The sequence below is a fragment of the Equus caballus genome, chromosome 12 (assembly GCF_041296265.1).
Source record: "Equus caballus isolate H_3958 breed thoroughbred chromosome 12, TB-T2T, whole genome shotgun sequence".
Classification (NCBI taxonomy): Eukaryota; Metazoa; Chordata; class Mammalia; order Perissodactyla; family Equidae; genus Equus; species Equus caballus.
The window spans coordinates 13134363-13151150 of record NC_091695.1 but is presented as its reverse complement, the minus strand read 5'-3'; the positions used below and the strand labels follow the sequence as shown (position 1 = coordinate 13151150).

Genomic DNA, 16788 nt, shown 5'->3' with positions numbered 1-16788 from the left:
AGGTATCTCCTGAGAAATATGCTGATAGCCTTATGGGGGTTCCTTTGTAGGTTATTTTCTTCTGTCTGGCTGCCCTTGGTATTTTCTCTTTGTCATTGACTTTTGCTAGCTTCACTACTATATGCCTTGGTGTTGGTCTTCTTACATTGATAAAGTTTGGAGATCTATTGGCTTTTGTCGCTTGAAGTTCCATCTCTCCCTCCAGGTTTGGAAAGTTCTCAGCCATTATTTATTTGAACAGGCCTTCTGCCCCCTTCTCATTCTATTCTCCTTCTGGGATACCTATAATCCCTATGTTGCATCTCTTAATTGAGTCGGATAATTCTCCAAGAGTTTCTTCATTTCTTTTTAGTCTTACTTCCCTCTCTCCTCCTCTGTCTGCAGCATTTCTATATCCCTATCCTCCAAATTGCTAGTTCTGTCCTCCATATTATCAGCCCTACTTTACAGAGAGTCCAAATTTTTCTTAATCTCCTCCATTGTGTTCGTCATCTCCAGTATTTCTAACTTGTTCTTCTTTATAGTATCAAACTCTTTTGTGACATAGCTCCTGAACTCGTTGAGTTGTCTACCTGAATTCTCTTTTAACTCCTTGAGTTTTTTAATAATGGCTGTTTTGAATTCATTGTCATTTAGGTTATAGATTTCATCGTCTTTGGAATTGTTTTCTGGGTACTTGTCATTTTCTTCTGTTCTGGAGATTTAATATATTTTTTCATACTGCTTGATGGCATGGATTTGTGTCTACACATAGAGATAGAGTTTAGTTACTGCTTCCACCAGTTTCAACTGGTGTAGGGGAGGAGCTGCTGTTTAGACTGCACCAACCAGGAACCCTGTCAGCTGTTACTGACTGGACCTGGACCCCTCCTCGTGGTCACTGTGGTCCTGTGGGGTCCCTCCTCAGTTGTGGGGGCAATTACAAGGGGGCCTCAGGCTGCTGGTGCCTACTGTTGCAGACCACCTAGACACACTCCCTCCTTGGGGTCTGCAGCGGTGTTATGGGCTTTCCCAGCACCCAGGAGCAAGATCACCTATAATTTCAGCTCTGTCAGAGCCCACAAGATCTCACTTGTCCACTATAGGTTGCAGCAGAGCTTTGGGTATCTTCTGCAGTCTGTGGTTAGCTCACCTAGCTGTGCTACTTTTGCCTCAGGGCCTTCCAGCCTTGTGATTGCCGGGCAGGGCCTCTCCAATAGTGCTGTGCAGAGGCTTTTGCTTAGTCTGCTGTGGGAACCTGGAGTTTCCCCCTGGGCCATGGAGCCGGGCCCTGGAGCTCCACCCAGCTCCTGACCATGCCCTCGAGATCTCTGGCTGCCTCTTGCACCCTCTGGGGCACCGCCAGAGTCTGTGAGTCCTGCGGCGGCTGGTGAGCTGCTGCCTTTCTTGTAATTCTGCTCTTTGGGAGCTCCCTGGCATTCTCAATTCTGGGTGGGGCCTCTCTGCTAATGGCAAGCAGTGGCTTTCCCTGTTGCCGGTGCAGGACCCTGGAGTTTCCCCCTGGGCTGTGGAGCAAGGCACTGGAGGGCCACCCAGCCCCCAAGCACATCCCCGGGGATCTCTGGGTGCCTCTTTCACTATCTGAGACACAGCCAGAGTCTGTGAGCCTGGCAGCGGCTGGCGGGCTGCTGCCCTGCTTGGAACTCCGTTCCTTGGGAGCCTCCCCATGTTCTGAATGCTGGGTGGGGTCTCTCTGCTAATGGCGAGCAGAGGCTTTCCCTGCCAGCGGGTGTGGGACCCTGGAGTTTCCCCCTGGGCTTAGGTGTAATCACAGGGAGCTTAGGTAGGGCTGTAGTCACCTGTTTCCACCATCGCTCCACCAGTGAGTGCACACACCTGCCCTTGGTGTGAGACGGTGCTATGGGGGAGTCCGCTGGAAAAGAGCCTCTTGCAGGTACTAGGCTGTCCACAGGTAGGGGGTCAGAGAGTTTTCACCTATGTCCACCTCTTTCTGGGGGGGAAGTCCATCTGCCCTCTGATGTACAGCAGCATGGGTCTCTCAGGTGTCTTGAGATGCTATATGGATAGCCTTTGTTAACCGATGAATGTCCAATTAGTTGTAGATTCGAAGGGGGAGAGACAAAGAAGACTACTCACTCTGCCATCTTGGTCCCACCTGCCAGTATTTCTATTTTTAACTTTTTCAGAAATCTCTATAATGTTGTCCATAATGGCTGAACCAGTTTTAATTTCCACCAGCAGTGAATGAGGGTCCGTTTTTCTCCACAACTTCTCCAACATTTACTTTTTGTCTTGGTAATTATAGAAATTCTAATGGGTTTAAGGTGATATCTTAGTGTAGTTTTGATTTGCATTTCCCTGATGATCAGTGAGGATGAACATCTTGTCATGTGTCTAATGACCATCCATATATCTTCTTTGGATGACTGTTCATATCCCCTGCCCATTTTTTGATTGGGTTGTTCGATTTTTTGTTGTTGAGTTGTGTGTGTTCTTTGTATGTTATAGAGATTAACCCTTTGTCAGATATTTGATTTCCAAATATTTTTTCCTAGTTGGTGGGTTGTCTTTTCATTTCAATCCTTGTTTCCTTTGCCTTGGAGAAGCACTTTAGTCTGATGAAGTCCCACTTGTTTATTCTTTCTATTGTTTCCCTTGTCTGACAAGATATGCTGTCTGAAAAGATCCTTTTAAGACTAATATCAAAGACTGCACTGCCTATATTTTCTTCTAGAAGTCTTATGGTTACAGGTCTTACCTTTAAGTCTTTGATCCATTTTGAGTTTATTTTTGTAACTGGCATAAAAGAATGCTCTATTTTCATTCTTTTATATGTGGCTGCCCAGTTTTCCCAACACCATTTGTTGGAGAGACATTCTTGTCTCCATTGTATGTTTTCAGCTCCTTTGTCAAAGATCAGCTGTCCACACATGTAGGGTTTGATTTCTGGGCTTTCAAATCAATTCAGGTGATCTGTGTGCCTGTTTTAGTACCAGTACCATGCTGTTTGAATACTATAATTTTGTAGTATACTTTGAAGTCAGGGATTGTGATGTCTCCAGCTTTGTTCTTTTTTTCTCTGGGTTGATTTAGCAATTCTGGTTTTTGTTGTCCCATATAAATTTCAGGATTCTTTGCTCTATTTCCGTGAAGAATGTCATTGGGGTTGTATTTGGGATTGCATTGAATCTGTAGATTGCTTTAGCTGGTATGAACATTTTAACTGTTTTTTCATTCAATCCATGTGCATGGAATGTCTTTCCATCTCTTTATGTCGTCATCAATTTCTTTCAGGAAACTCTTGTAGTTTTCATTGTATAGGTTTTTCACTTCCTTGGTTAAATTTATTCCAAGATATTTTATCCTTTTTGCTGCAATTGTGAATGGGATTGTGTTCTTGAGTTCTTATTCTGTTAGTTCGTGATTAGAGTATAGAAATGCTACTGATTTATGTAAGTCAATTTTGTACCCTGCATCTTTGTTGTAATTGTTAATTATTTCTAGTAGCTTTCTGATGGATATTTTTAGGGTTTTCTATGCATAAGATCATGTCACCTGCAAACAGCGAGAGTTTCACTTCTTCATTCCCTATTTGGATTCCTTTTATTTCCTTTTCCTTCCTAATTGCTCTGGCCAAAACCTCCAGTACCATGTTGAATAAGAACGGTGAGGGTTGGTGCCCTTATTTTGTTCCTCTTCTCAGAGGGATGACTTTCAGTTTTTCCCTATTGAGTATGATGTTGGCTGTGAGTTTGCCATGTATGGGCTTTATTATTTTGAGATACTTTCCTTCTATACACATTTTATTGTGTGTGTTTATCATAAATGGATGTTGGATCTTGTCGAATACTTTGCATCTAATGAGATGATCCTGTGGTTTTTGTCCCTCATTTGTTAATGTGGTGTATCACATTGATTGGCTTGCAGATGTTGAACCATCCCTGTGTCTCCAATATACCGGTATAAATCCCACTTGATCATGGTGTACGATATTTTCAATGTATTGTGACATTCAGTTTGCCAATATTTCGCTGAGGATTTTTGTATCTACATTCATCAATGATATAGGCCTGTATTTTTCCTTCTTTGTGTTGTCCTTGTCTGTCTTTGGTATCAGGGTGATGCTGGCCTTGTAGAATGTGTTAGGAAACTTCCTCAATTTTCTGGAATAGTTTGAGAGGATAGGTATTAATCTTCTTTGAGTTTTTGGTAGAGTTCTCTAGAGAAGCTGTCTGGTCCTGGAATTTTATTTGGGGGGAGGTTTTTGATTACTGTTTTGATCTCTTTACTTGCGATTGGTCTCTTCAGATTCTCTATTTCTTCTTGATTCAGTTTTGGGAGGTTTTAAGAGTCTAAGAATTCATCCATTTCTTCTAAGTTGTCCACTTTGTTGGCATACAGTTTTCCAGAGAAATCTCTTATAATCTTTTTATTTCTGTGGTATCTGTTGTAATTTCCCCTCTTTCATTTCTAACTTTATTTATTTGGGTCTTCTCTTTTTCTTAATGAGCCTCGCTAATGGTTTGTCAATTTTGTTAATTTTCTCAAAACACCAGCTCTTTGTTTCGTTGATCTTTTTTGGTTCCGATTTCATTTCATTTTGCTCTAATTTTTATGATTTCTTTCCTTCTGCTGAGTTTGGGCTTTGTTTGTTCTTCTAATTCTAAGTGTAGCTTGAGATTGCTTATTTGAGATTTTTCTTGTTTGTTGACTTCAGCCTGTATTGAAATAAATTTCCCTGTTTGGACTGCTTTTGCTGCATCCCAAATGAGTTGTTATTGTGTGTTTTCATTTTCATTTGTCTCCAGATGATATTTGATTTCTCCTTTGATTTCTTCAATGACCCATTCGTCATACACTAGCATGTGGTTTAATCTCCACATCTTTGCCCCTTTCCCAGCTTTTTTCTTGTAATTGATTTCTAGTTTCATAGTGTTGCAGTCAGAAAAGATGCTTGACACTTTTTCAATCCTCTTAAATTTGTTTAGGCTTGCTTTGTTTCCCCACTTATGATATATCCTTGAGAATGTTCCATGCACAATTAAGAAGAATGTGTAACCTGCTATTTTTGGATGGACTGTTCTATTTATTAAGTCCATCTGGCCTAGTTTTTCACTTAATTCTACAATTTCCTTTTTGACATTCTGTCTCAATGATCCATCTATTGATGTAAGTGGGGTGTTGAGGTCCTCTACTATTATAGTATTATTGTTGACATCTCCTTTTTGTTTTTTAAATAGCTGCTTTATGTACTTTGGTGCTCCTGTGTTGGGTGCATATATATTTATGTCTTCTTGATGGAGTGTCCTTTAATCATTATATACTACCCCTCTTTGTCTCTCATTAACTGCTTTGTTTTGAAGTCTGCTTTGCCTGATATAAGTATGGTGACACCAGGTTTCTTTTGCTTGCTATTAGCTTCGTGTAGTATCTCCCATCCCTTCACTCTGAGTCTGTGTTTGTCTTTGGGGCTGAGATGTGTTTCATGGGGGCAGCATATTTTTGGGTCTTGTTTTTGAATCCATCCTGCCACTCTATGTCTTTTGATTGGGCAATTCAATCAATTTACATTTAGAGTGATTATTGAAATATGGGGGCCTAATCCTGCAATTTTAGTGCTCGTTTTCCAGTTCTCCTGCTTTCCTTTGTTTCCTGTCCCATGTATTTTGGACTACTAATTCAGTTCGGTAGTTTTCTATGTTGGTATTCCTGGTTTTCTCCTTGTTTGTAATTTGGGTCTCTGTTCTAATTATTTGTTTAGTGGTTACCATCTGCCTTGTATAAAACATCTCATAGATGAACTAGTCCATTTTATGATAGCCTCTTATTTCTTTAGACTAAATCAATTCCATCTCTTCCCTCTTCCCGTTCTAAGTGTTATTGTCACATCTTTTTTTGGTCTTTTGTTGTGAGTTTGTGGTTAAAATGACACAAATATATGTATTATTGGTGTTTCTCTTCCCTTTATCTTTAATGTTATAAGCAAGCATTGGCTAGCATGTTCTGACGGAGAGTACAATTTTCTGATTTTGTCTATCTACTTACCTCCTGGCTCAGGATTTTGTAACCTCTTTCTTTTTTAAATTTTTTTCACTTTGAGGGCCTGACTGAGGATTTCTTGTACGGGGGTCTTGTGGCAATGAACTCCCTTAACTTTTGTTTTTCTGAGGAAGTTTTTATTTCTGTACCATATTTGAAGGCTATTTTCACCAGATAGAGTATTCTCAACTGGAAGTTTTGTGTTTCAGAATTTTGAATATAATTTCATTCTCTCTTCTATCCTGTAGTATTTCTGCTGAGAAATCTGCTGACAGCCTGATACAAGTTACTTTGTAGGTTATTTTCTGCTGCCTTGCTGCCCTTAATATGTTTCATTTGTCATTGACTTTTGCCAGCTTTAATACAATATGCCTTGGATATGGTCTTTTTACATTGATAAGATTTGGAGATCTATTGGCTTCTGTCACATGGATTTCCTTCCCCCTCCCCAGGTTTTGGAAGTTCTCAGTTATTGTTTCTTTGAACAAGCTTTCTGCTCCATTCTTCTTCTCTTCTCCCTTTGGGACACCTATAATCCTCATATTGCATTTCCTTTTTGAGTTGGGTATTTCTCAGGGAGGTTTCTTCATTTCTTTTTAGTCTTACTTCTCTCTCATCCTCTATCTGAAGCATTTCTTTATTCCTATCCTACATACTGCTCATTCTGTCCTCCATATTGTCAGCCCTACTGTTCAGGGAGTACATATTTTTCTTTATTTCAACCGTTGTGTTTTTCATCTCCAACATTTCTGACTGGTTCTTCTTCATAGTTTCAAGGATTTTTGTGATGTAGCTCCTGAACTCATTGAGTTGTCTGTCTGTATTCTCTTTTAACTCATTGAGTTTTTTAATGATAGCTATTTTGAGTTCTTTGTCATTTAGTTATGGATTTCTGTGCCTTCAGGATTTTTTTCTGGGTACTTGTTATTTTCCTTCTGTTTTGGAGATTTAATATATTTTTTCATACTTCTTGATGGCATGGATTTGTGCCTCTGCATAGAGATAGAATTTGCTTACTGCTTCCACTTGCTGCCACTGGGGGGAAAGAGCAGGAGCTGTGTAATCTACACCCAACAGCATCCCTGTCAGCTGTTCCTGACTGAGCCTGGGCCACTCCTTGGGATCACAGTGTCTCTGGGGGTCTCCCATCAACTGTGAGAACAGTCACACAGGGGTGCTTGGTTGCTGCCACCTGCTCCTGCAGACCCACCAAGACACAGCCCTCCCTTAGGGACTGCAGCATTGTTATGGGCTTTCAAGACAGCCACACGCTTGTTCACCCAAACTCAGCTCCTCCACTCTCTGGTCCTAAGTTTTACCAGCTGTTGTGCTTGTTGGTTGGGTCCTCCTCACTGATTCTGAGCCTGTGCCACTCCCTTGAATGGTGGTGAGATTGTATACCCTCCCACTGGTTGGGAGAATGATCACACAGGGGCTCAGGTCTGCTGTCACCTGCTACCACAGTCCCACCATTCATCCTGACCCTTTGCCACTGCAGTGCTACTGTGGCTATTTGCTGTAGCCTGGGTCACTTTTTCCCAGGCTGAAGATACTCCACCATCTGTTCCTAGGTCACACCAGCCTTTGATCTTGGTGGACAGGGACTTCTTATTGGGATGGAACCTGAGTCACTCCCTGGGGCTATGGTGGGACTGTGGACTTTCACACTGGGACTAGGAGCAATCATGCTAGGGCTTGGGGTTGTCCCTGGCCACTCCTGCAGTCATGCTGGATCTCACTTTCCCCTTCACAGCCATAGCCAAGCTATGGGCATTTAAGGCAGCTGCTGGATTGCCCACCTGGATTAGCAGCTGTACTATGTCTGCTCCTAGGTTGCACTTTGTGCTTGGTGGGCAGGGTCTCTCCACTAGATACAAGCTGAATCTCTCTGAGGGGCCACCATGGGACCATGGATTTTCCCACTGGACCAAGGAGCGATCATACTGGGGTACTGGGTTGTCACTGCTCACTCCCACTGCCCTCCTGAGCTTCACTTACTCCATTGGGGATACAGCAGAGGTATGGGCATTTAAGGCAGTCCCCAGTTTGCTCACCCAGCCATGTTATGTCTGCTTCTAGGTCACCCCAGCCTTTGTGCTTTTTGGGCAGGGCCTCCCTACCGAATCTGAGCCTGAGTCACTCCCTGCACCTGTGGTGGGACTGTGGATTTTCCCACTGGTCCAGAGAAATATAGGGGTGCTCAGGGCTGCAGTCACCTCTTCTCACAGTCACCCTGAGCTGTACACCCACCCTTGGGGCTGCAGTGGTGCTATGACTGCTTCATCCTGGAGAGATTTGCTCACAGGTACTGGGCTTTCTGGGAGCTGGAGACTTCTCTCCTATCCCCACCTCCTCCCTGGGGGTAGTCCATTCACTTTCTAATGTATAGCAGCACAGATCTCGCAAGCATCCTGAGGTGCTGTGTGAGTATCTTCTATTGATCAATGAACGTCCTTTTAGTTGTAGTTTGAAGGGGAAGAGATAAAGAGAACCATTCACTCTGCTATGTTGCTGATGTCACTCTCAGATTTTTTTTATAGATATCCTTAATGTCTCTAAATTTTCTGTACTTTTCTTACTCTAAGTTTTATGAATCTTTTCCCATCATTATTGCATAATATTTTAAAAATTGATATTTTTCATAATATCACATGAAAGATTTGTTATGTTCCCATTCCTGAATTTTTCAATTTTTATATTTTCTGGAAACATTTAAAACTTTCTGAAATAGCATAAGTATACTTAAAATGAATTAACTAACATTTAAAATGCATCAAATATTTTACAAAATTTGTAAATCTCAATAAAGTTTACTCTTTCTGGTTTATCATTTGAGAGACTGTAGAAGGAACACAAAGATTTTTAGAACTGGGATACTAGATTATCTTTAGTGAGAGTTTATTTTTTTAAATGCAGATACTAAAGACGTTTACTTTTTTCTATTACAAAAGTCATAATTATTAACCAAAGATAATTTGGGGTAACACATAACCAAAAATATTAATTTAAACATTTTTGTAATCTTAGCAGACACTAATAACTAATGTTAACATTTCACTGCATCTCTGCCCAACATACATTTTCTAGAAAGAAGTATTTTCTTATAACTATATTTTCAGAGTTCCTACATATTTCCAGTACAATTTTTTCCTTTTCTTTTTTTGTCAGGAAGATTGGCCTTGAGCTAACAGCTGTTGCCAGTCTTCCTCTTTTCGCTTGAGGAAGATTATAACTGAGCTAACATCTGTGCCAATCTTCCTCCATTTTATGTGGGATGCCATCAGAGTGGCTTGATGAATGGTGCTTTGACGGTGCCTAAGATAGGAACCTATGAACCCTAGGCTGCTGAAGCAGAGCATGTAAACTTAACCAGTATGACACTGGACTGAACCCCAATTTTTTTCTTAATAATTTAAAAAAAAATTAACTGTAGACATTTTTAGTAGTATTTATCCTCACATGAAGAAATACATATTTTATTTCAATGAGTTACTTTTATTCAAATTTGATTGACTATACAGAAAATTGTAGTCTATGAGTGACAAAGAAAACAGTTGAATTTCAATATGATTTAAATAAAGTTCAATGACTGTTAATAATACTAAAAATAAACCAAAAAATTGGAAATTAAGGAGTTAGGAGGAAGTTTTTCAAGAAGATATAACATATAAATAAATTGATAAATGTCTTATTATACTTACACTAGAAATATAGTATAGCCCAAATCATGTATTTATTTCCTTTTTCTTTCTATAAGAGTGATTATCAAGTTGATGCAGTCAAACAATGAGTCCTACTAAATGTATATTAGACTCATAGGAACAAAAATTGAGGAAAGTCACCCCAGAAAAAGGCAGCAAACCTAATTCAACAGAGTGGACAACTTATGCAAAGATAAAAAACAACTAGCTCTTGACTTTTAAAAAAGAAATAGTCTTGTGTTTCAGAAAGATAAGGAAGCATAAAAATCCCATTAGTCAACAACAAGTAGCTCAGAATCAAGATCTCAATAAAATAAAAAATAAAAAAATTGGAAACTTCCATGGGAGATTTCAAGAAATTTATCTTTTTTACTCCAGCTTTATTGAGATATAATTGACATATAACATTGTGTAAGTTTAAGTTGTCCAATGTGTTGATTTGACACACTTATATACTGCAAAATGCTTACAACTTAGCATTATATAATATTTCCTTCACTTCACATGTTTTCTATTTTTTGTTGTGAGAAAATGTAAGATTTACTCTCTTAGTAACTTTCAAGTATACAATACAGTATTATTAACTATAATCAGGGAAATTTATCTTAATTGGTTTATCCACTGGTATAGAGAAATGGACTGATTCAGTAAAATAAGATTTTGTGCTGCTCTTGTGAGTTATGAATTTCTAAGTATGTCTAATTAATGATCTTTCTAGGGCTCATATATGAAAGCAACTACACTGATGAGAAAAGGGCAGGAGCCTAAGATCAACCACATGGTATGCAAGGATTTGAGCAAATTCATATGACTGATAACTTCAAGTCATAGCAGTACACTGAGCCTCCTTAAAATCACAACTTTGAATTTAACACATGACATAGAAGAGCGTGACAGCTAAAACAGAAGGATGTGCTTGTGTAAAAGCACATGCTCACTCACAAACATATTCATAGACACTGGGATGTTTATTCAAATAGTTGAGAATAATATGAGAATCATTTGAATTCATCTTTGTACCTACTATTCTTCCTCACTCCTACACAGCACACCCACTCTCCTTACCCTCTCTTATGGTCTATAGTGTCCTAATGCATTCTACTGCAGTATAGAATTTACTTGATTATTATAATTGATCTCTGCCCCTCAAGGAAGGAAAATATTTTTTGTACTAATATATTTATAGCACATAGAGGGGTGACTGACACTTATAAGGCAATCTCTAAGTGTATGTTGAACTCACCTGTGCTTGCTATTCCTTCTAAAGACACAGAGCAAAGTTGGAATCCCATGAGCTGATTATTGGAAATCATATTGTTCATAAACTTTAAGAAAAAAGATGGCATAATTTTTTCCACATTCATTGTACTGAATATTTTACATCTCTTTTTCTTAAGCTATAGGTCAAGGGATCCTAACATGGGGATAATGAGTGTGTAAAATATGGATGCCATTTTATCCACGTGGAAGGAATGACTAGACTTCAGCTGCACATACAAGCATATCAAAGTCCCATAAAACACTGCTGCCATTGTCAGGTGGGATCCACAGGTGGAAAAAGACTTGTTCTTACTCTCAGCAGAGTTCATCCTGAGAATGGCTACAAGAAGGAGCAGGTAAGATATAAGAACAAACAGAAGGGAAAATATCAAACTAAAACCTGATAAGATCAGAATAGTGAATAAATTTCATGCATGTTTGAGGAAAGCAAAAATAACAAGGGAATATAGTCATGGTAGAAACGATGGATGATATTGCAGCCACAGCAGGATAAATTAAAAATCTTTACAGTGACTAGAAGAGAAAGAAATGTGTTGTAGAGATATGGAATTGCCACCAGCACCTGACATACGCTTTGTGACATGATAACTGAGCAGAGCAGAGGGTTACAGATGGCCACTTAGAAGTCATAGGACATTGCCTGAGAAAAAAATACACAAGTACTTTGTAGTCTGAAGTCTAACCAGTAAGGATGACCAAGCCCAGGTTGCCCACCTTTGACACTATGTAAATTCTGAGGAAGAGCCAAAATAATAGAGCTTGCAGCTCAGGGTGATGTGAGATTCCCATGAGTATGAATTCATTCAGAACTGTTAGATTGTGTTTTTCCATCTGGATTTATTGGAAAACCCATGCTGAAAAGTGACATCAGCATAGTAAATACCTTTCATGCGGTATAATCTGGTATTGTCTTATTATACAAAGCTAGTTTAAATAAGATAAATCCAAGTCTCCCATCAGCATATTTTATAATAAACCCATCTCCCACAATAAAACATGTCTACATAGAGTGAGATAGGAACACTGATAGAGATAGGATTGGCAATGGAGATAGATCAGTGTTTTTCAATTGTGGAAGATTTATCCTCCAAAGAACATTTGACAATATTTAGAGTTATTTTGGTTTTCACAACTGGAGTGAGGGTGGTTCTGACATATCATGTTTAGAACCCAGTTATGCTGCTAATTATCCTACTATAATAAAACTGTCTCTCCACAAAAAAAGACCTATCCAGCCCAAAATTTCAATAGGGTCAACATTGGCAAACACTTCTATAGATAGATAGATAGATAGATATAGATATTGATATAGAGATAGATATATAAAGATATAGCTATAGATATTGATACAGATGTAGGTATAATTATGGAAATAGATATAGGAAGCAAAAGTGAAAAAAAGGTAAAAACTCGAGATGTTAGGTGCATAGATGATTATCAAGCCTTTATGTTTGTCATTTGTATAATGACAATTACATAATTACTCATACCAAATTACAATCACATGATAAAATACATATTAATTACATAGTAACAATTTTAACATCCAAATTCCAGTAATCTGTAGAGACATTTAAAAGAGTCTATTGTAAGCCATAGTCCTTTCACACTCTTATGCCTACAGGTGGTACGGGATGAAGCAAATAACACATTTGACTGATACAGGACCTAGGTGAATAAGCAGGAAACTCTAACAGATCATAGTAGAGATTATTCATCTTTATGAGGGAAATATCCCAGGAAATATACATATAGGTGGATAGAGTCTTTACTACATCTACAGTTGTAGTATCCACAAAGGAGTACTTTGAGCAAATAATGTAAATTATCTTACTCTGTTTTTCTATATCAGCAAAATCAACTCTTTAGTGCAGGGTTCTTGGGAAAGACAAATGAGAATTAAATGTTGCAATGTGTTTATGGTACCTGGAAATATCCCTAAAATATCAGCTGTATAGTGGGGTTTTCTTCTGTGTTTAATTATTTTTTAAGTGGACACAATATGTTGTCTGAAATGGCTTATCTTTACATATGTATGCATGAGTTCTGTCTGTGTCTCTCAACTTCTTTGCGAGGGGCATGATGATGCATGGATGGCATAGTGTGTTAGCCAGATAACTGTCCCCAGTGCATCCCCCACCATGACCCAACTCTATGACAAGAATTGTACCATCAATGTTTTGTTGTTTTGGATAACTTATTTTTACTTCACTTAAAATATTAACAAAAATTTACTAAAACCAAAATATAGCTTCCTCCCAAGGTACATTTTCATTATAACTGACATATACTAAGTTGTTTGTAACACATCAGATATATATTCTCTTGGGTGAATATAGGATAGTAGGAGGAAATTCAGCAAACTGAAGGAAGTGAGGCCATTGAAATTGGTTTTATATATGAAGTTTCATGAAAATTCCCTTTGGATAAAGGATCCTCTACATAAAGAAAAAAATATTTTAAGGTTACAATATTACCCTGCTGCATACTGATAAAATACACAATTTGATACATAGATATAGATATATGTATGCAGATTCTGGGAATTGTGTTAACTCCATCTGCCACCAAGAACTGCTCCATATTATGATATATGCATTAACACAGAGAAATATATGTATAATGAAACAAAAAATATGTATTAAAATTTCTAATAAACCACTAATTAAAAAAATACCACAATAGTATAAGGAAGGTTGGCTAGAGTAAAAGAATTACTGGTTTAAAAAATTGTGGGTATCAATGCTTCCTTTAAAAAGAGAAAGAAATAGAATTGATCCTGGGACCAACCTGATGGTGCAGCAGTTAAATTTGCGAGTTCCACTTCAGTGGCACAGGGTTTGCCAGTTTGGGTCCTGGGTGCCGACAGACGCACAGCTTATCAAGCCATGCTTTGGCAGGCATCCTGCATATAAAACAGAGGAAGATAGGCACGGATCATAGCTCAGGGCCAATCTTCCTCAGCAAAAAACGGGATGATTGGTGGCAGATATTAGCTCAGGACTAATCTTCCTTGAAAAAAGAAAAGAATTGATCCTGTTTACAAGGAAAACAGCAGTGTCAGGGGTCTCTGAGTGAGCACTAATATAGCAAATAGAAAAGTACGATATTTATAACACTAAGTTGTAAATGTGTTTACAAGAAATCCACACTTTCTCACAAAAACATTGTTATAAAGTTGTGAGTTTTCGATAGCCTATCCTATCCCCATACACATACCTTTCTTATGTCAGAAACACTAAACTGTTGCTAAGAAAAAATATTTTAAATTGATAGAATAAGAAGCAATATAAATTTTGTTTAGGTGCAATGACGAAAAGATAAAGGAAACAAATTATATTGCTAGGAGTTGATTTCCTCTAAGATGAGGAAGGATAGAAGGGCTTTCTCTCACCAGGTTTAGAGTTCTATGGAAAGTATCAAATTACTTTTTCATTGTTTACTCTCTGTGTTGTCAGTGTATTGTATTTAAAGCTATAATCTGAGAAAATTTTATCTGCTTTCTGTCAGATTCAATCAGAAACTGACATGCTGAACATTATACCATCACCATAAGAGTGGGTGCTTAAAAGTCTCCTGACCTCCAAAAATTGTTTTTCACCAGAATGGAAGGCAGAAACCCCCATTTTGCTCATCAAAATTTCAGAAAAAAATTCACATTTATACACTGATTTAAGTATTCATTGATTCTTTTCTTTGTTTTTAAATTAATTAATTTATTTATTGTTGGATGTGCATCATAATATGTTCCGAATTCTGTGTAGATTACACCATGCTCACCACCTGAAAACTAATTATAGTCCATCCTTCACGTGTGAGCCTAATCACCCCTTTTGCCTTCCCCCCTCCCCCCTTCCCCTATGGTCATTAATTTTTACTATGTGTTCGATAAGCAAATGCAAAGAGCCTAGACTCACTAAACGACTAAGGATTTGGAAGAACATCAAACTAGAAACTGAATACCTGCAGCTTCATAATTACATTTTTATTTTTTATTCTTGACTCTTTAGTTAGGCTTTATTGTCTCTGAGTTTTGTCCTTTATTATTCACATGGTTAAGTTTTTATATAAAACATAACTGTTACATAAGAAAAGTGGCACTGACATTTCAAAGATGCTTATTCATTAGTGTTTGTGAAAACATTTTTGAAGAATTAATCTGAAGAAAAAGGAGAGCAGTCCTATTCTGCTCAGGCATTGTCAGTAGCAGAATATACACAAAAGTGAATCATAAATCCTAATATTTTGCTATGCTGTGCTGTAGTATAAAAGGGCTATCTTACAAATGTCATCCAAACTATTTGAATATTGGTATAATACAGCATCACATGAAATATTCTTTTGCCTGCCATTAAACCTCTGTCTTTGTTCCCCTTTGTACTTCAGAACGTGGTGCAGTGAGGGCAATTTATGGATTCCTTTTCGCCTTCTGAGACTCTCCCTGAGGAGATGCTAAGCAATTTCATGAATGTCCCTGAAGCATTTGAAAGCTTAACAGAATTCACTGGAGGGGGTGTGGTTATTAATAGTACAGAACAATTTGCATTTACCAGCAAAGTGAGTTAAATTTATTTGTTTACTTACATATTACATTCCTATCTTTTACTCTTGATTAGCTTTTTCCCCTACTTTGATGATTAATTTTCGCGTCCACGTGGCTAGGCTTGGTGTCAGTTGTTTTGTCAAACACCAGTCTAGATGTTGCTGTTAAGATATTTTTTAGATGTGATTAACTTTTAAATCAGTAGACTTTGAGTATAGCTGATTCCTGTCCAGAAGGTGGAGGTGGCCTCATCCATTCAATAGCAAAGACTGAGGTCCCCTGAAAAAGAAGGAACTCTTCCTCCGAGCTGCACCATAGAAATTCTGCTTCAATTTCCCACCTTTCTACTCAAGATTGCAACGTCAACACTTTCAGTCTGCAGCCTGCCCCACAGGTTTCTGCCTTACTACCCCCTGTAATTACATTATACCATTTCTTAAAATTTATCTCTCTAGATAGAAATTCCCTATTCATTCTGTTTCTCTGGAGTACCTTCACCAATACAAGCAAATAGGGATCTAGATTAGTATGTCTATACAACAAGCCTGTCAGTATTCTTCTAGTTCTTAATTGGTCTCCTCAAGTGGATGACACAAAGGAGACATGTTTAATCACTGTCCTATTGCATTATTTAAAATATTTAAATGAACCGAGAATAATAATAAGTTCTGTACATGTAAGATCTTTTATTCATGTTTTTTCTTTGTTATCCATACAGAGAGGAATTAGTTACTCCTATTTCTCATTCTCATTTCATAATGAGTCATCATCATCTGTCTGTTTAGGACTTCTCTTTCATTACATTTGCCTTCATTACATTTTAATAATTCTTGTTCTTACATCATGTCCAATACCCACTCTTATTCATCTTGTCTACTTTGACACATATTTTACTGTGCTTGATATAAGTCCTGCATAGTCAATACATTGCTCAAGAATGTAACATTTTGTGTGGATATGTTTTGCTATGCATATATGTTATTGAGCTGTAAATTATCTTGTTGAGTTTAATTCACTTTAATTATTTGTTATATATCCATATTGGACTTGTTTTGCTTCCTTCTTCCTTGCAGTCAAAAATATATAAAAAAATGTATGGACATAGTCTTTACAGGTGGATTATTTGGTTTTCTCCAACCTCAGCTATCACTAACACTACTACAACACACATTCCAACAAAATGTCAAGCTTGACACTTTTATATGTCACGAACAAATTTTCTGTGACATACACATCACGTATCTGCCTCTGTGCATGTGCCTG

At 38.0% G+C, this 16788-nt stretch overlaps 1 pseudogene; it reads right to left on the bottom strand.

Annotated features, from left to right (window-relative positions):
- Positions 1-11098: 11098 nt before the first annotated feature.
- LOC138916929 (olfactory receptor 8K3-like) lies at positions 11099-11619 on the bottom strand (annotated as a pseudogene).
- Between the last annotated feature and the right edge of the window lie 5169 nt (positions 11620-16788).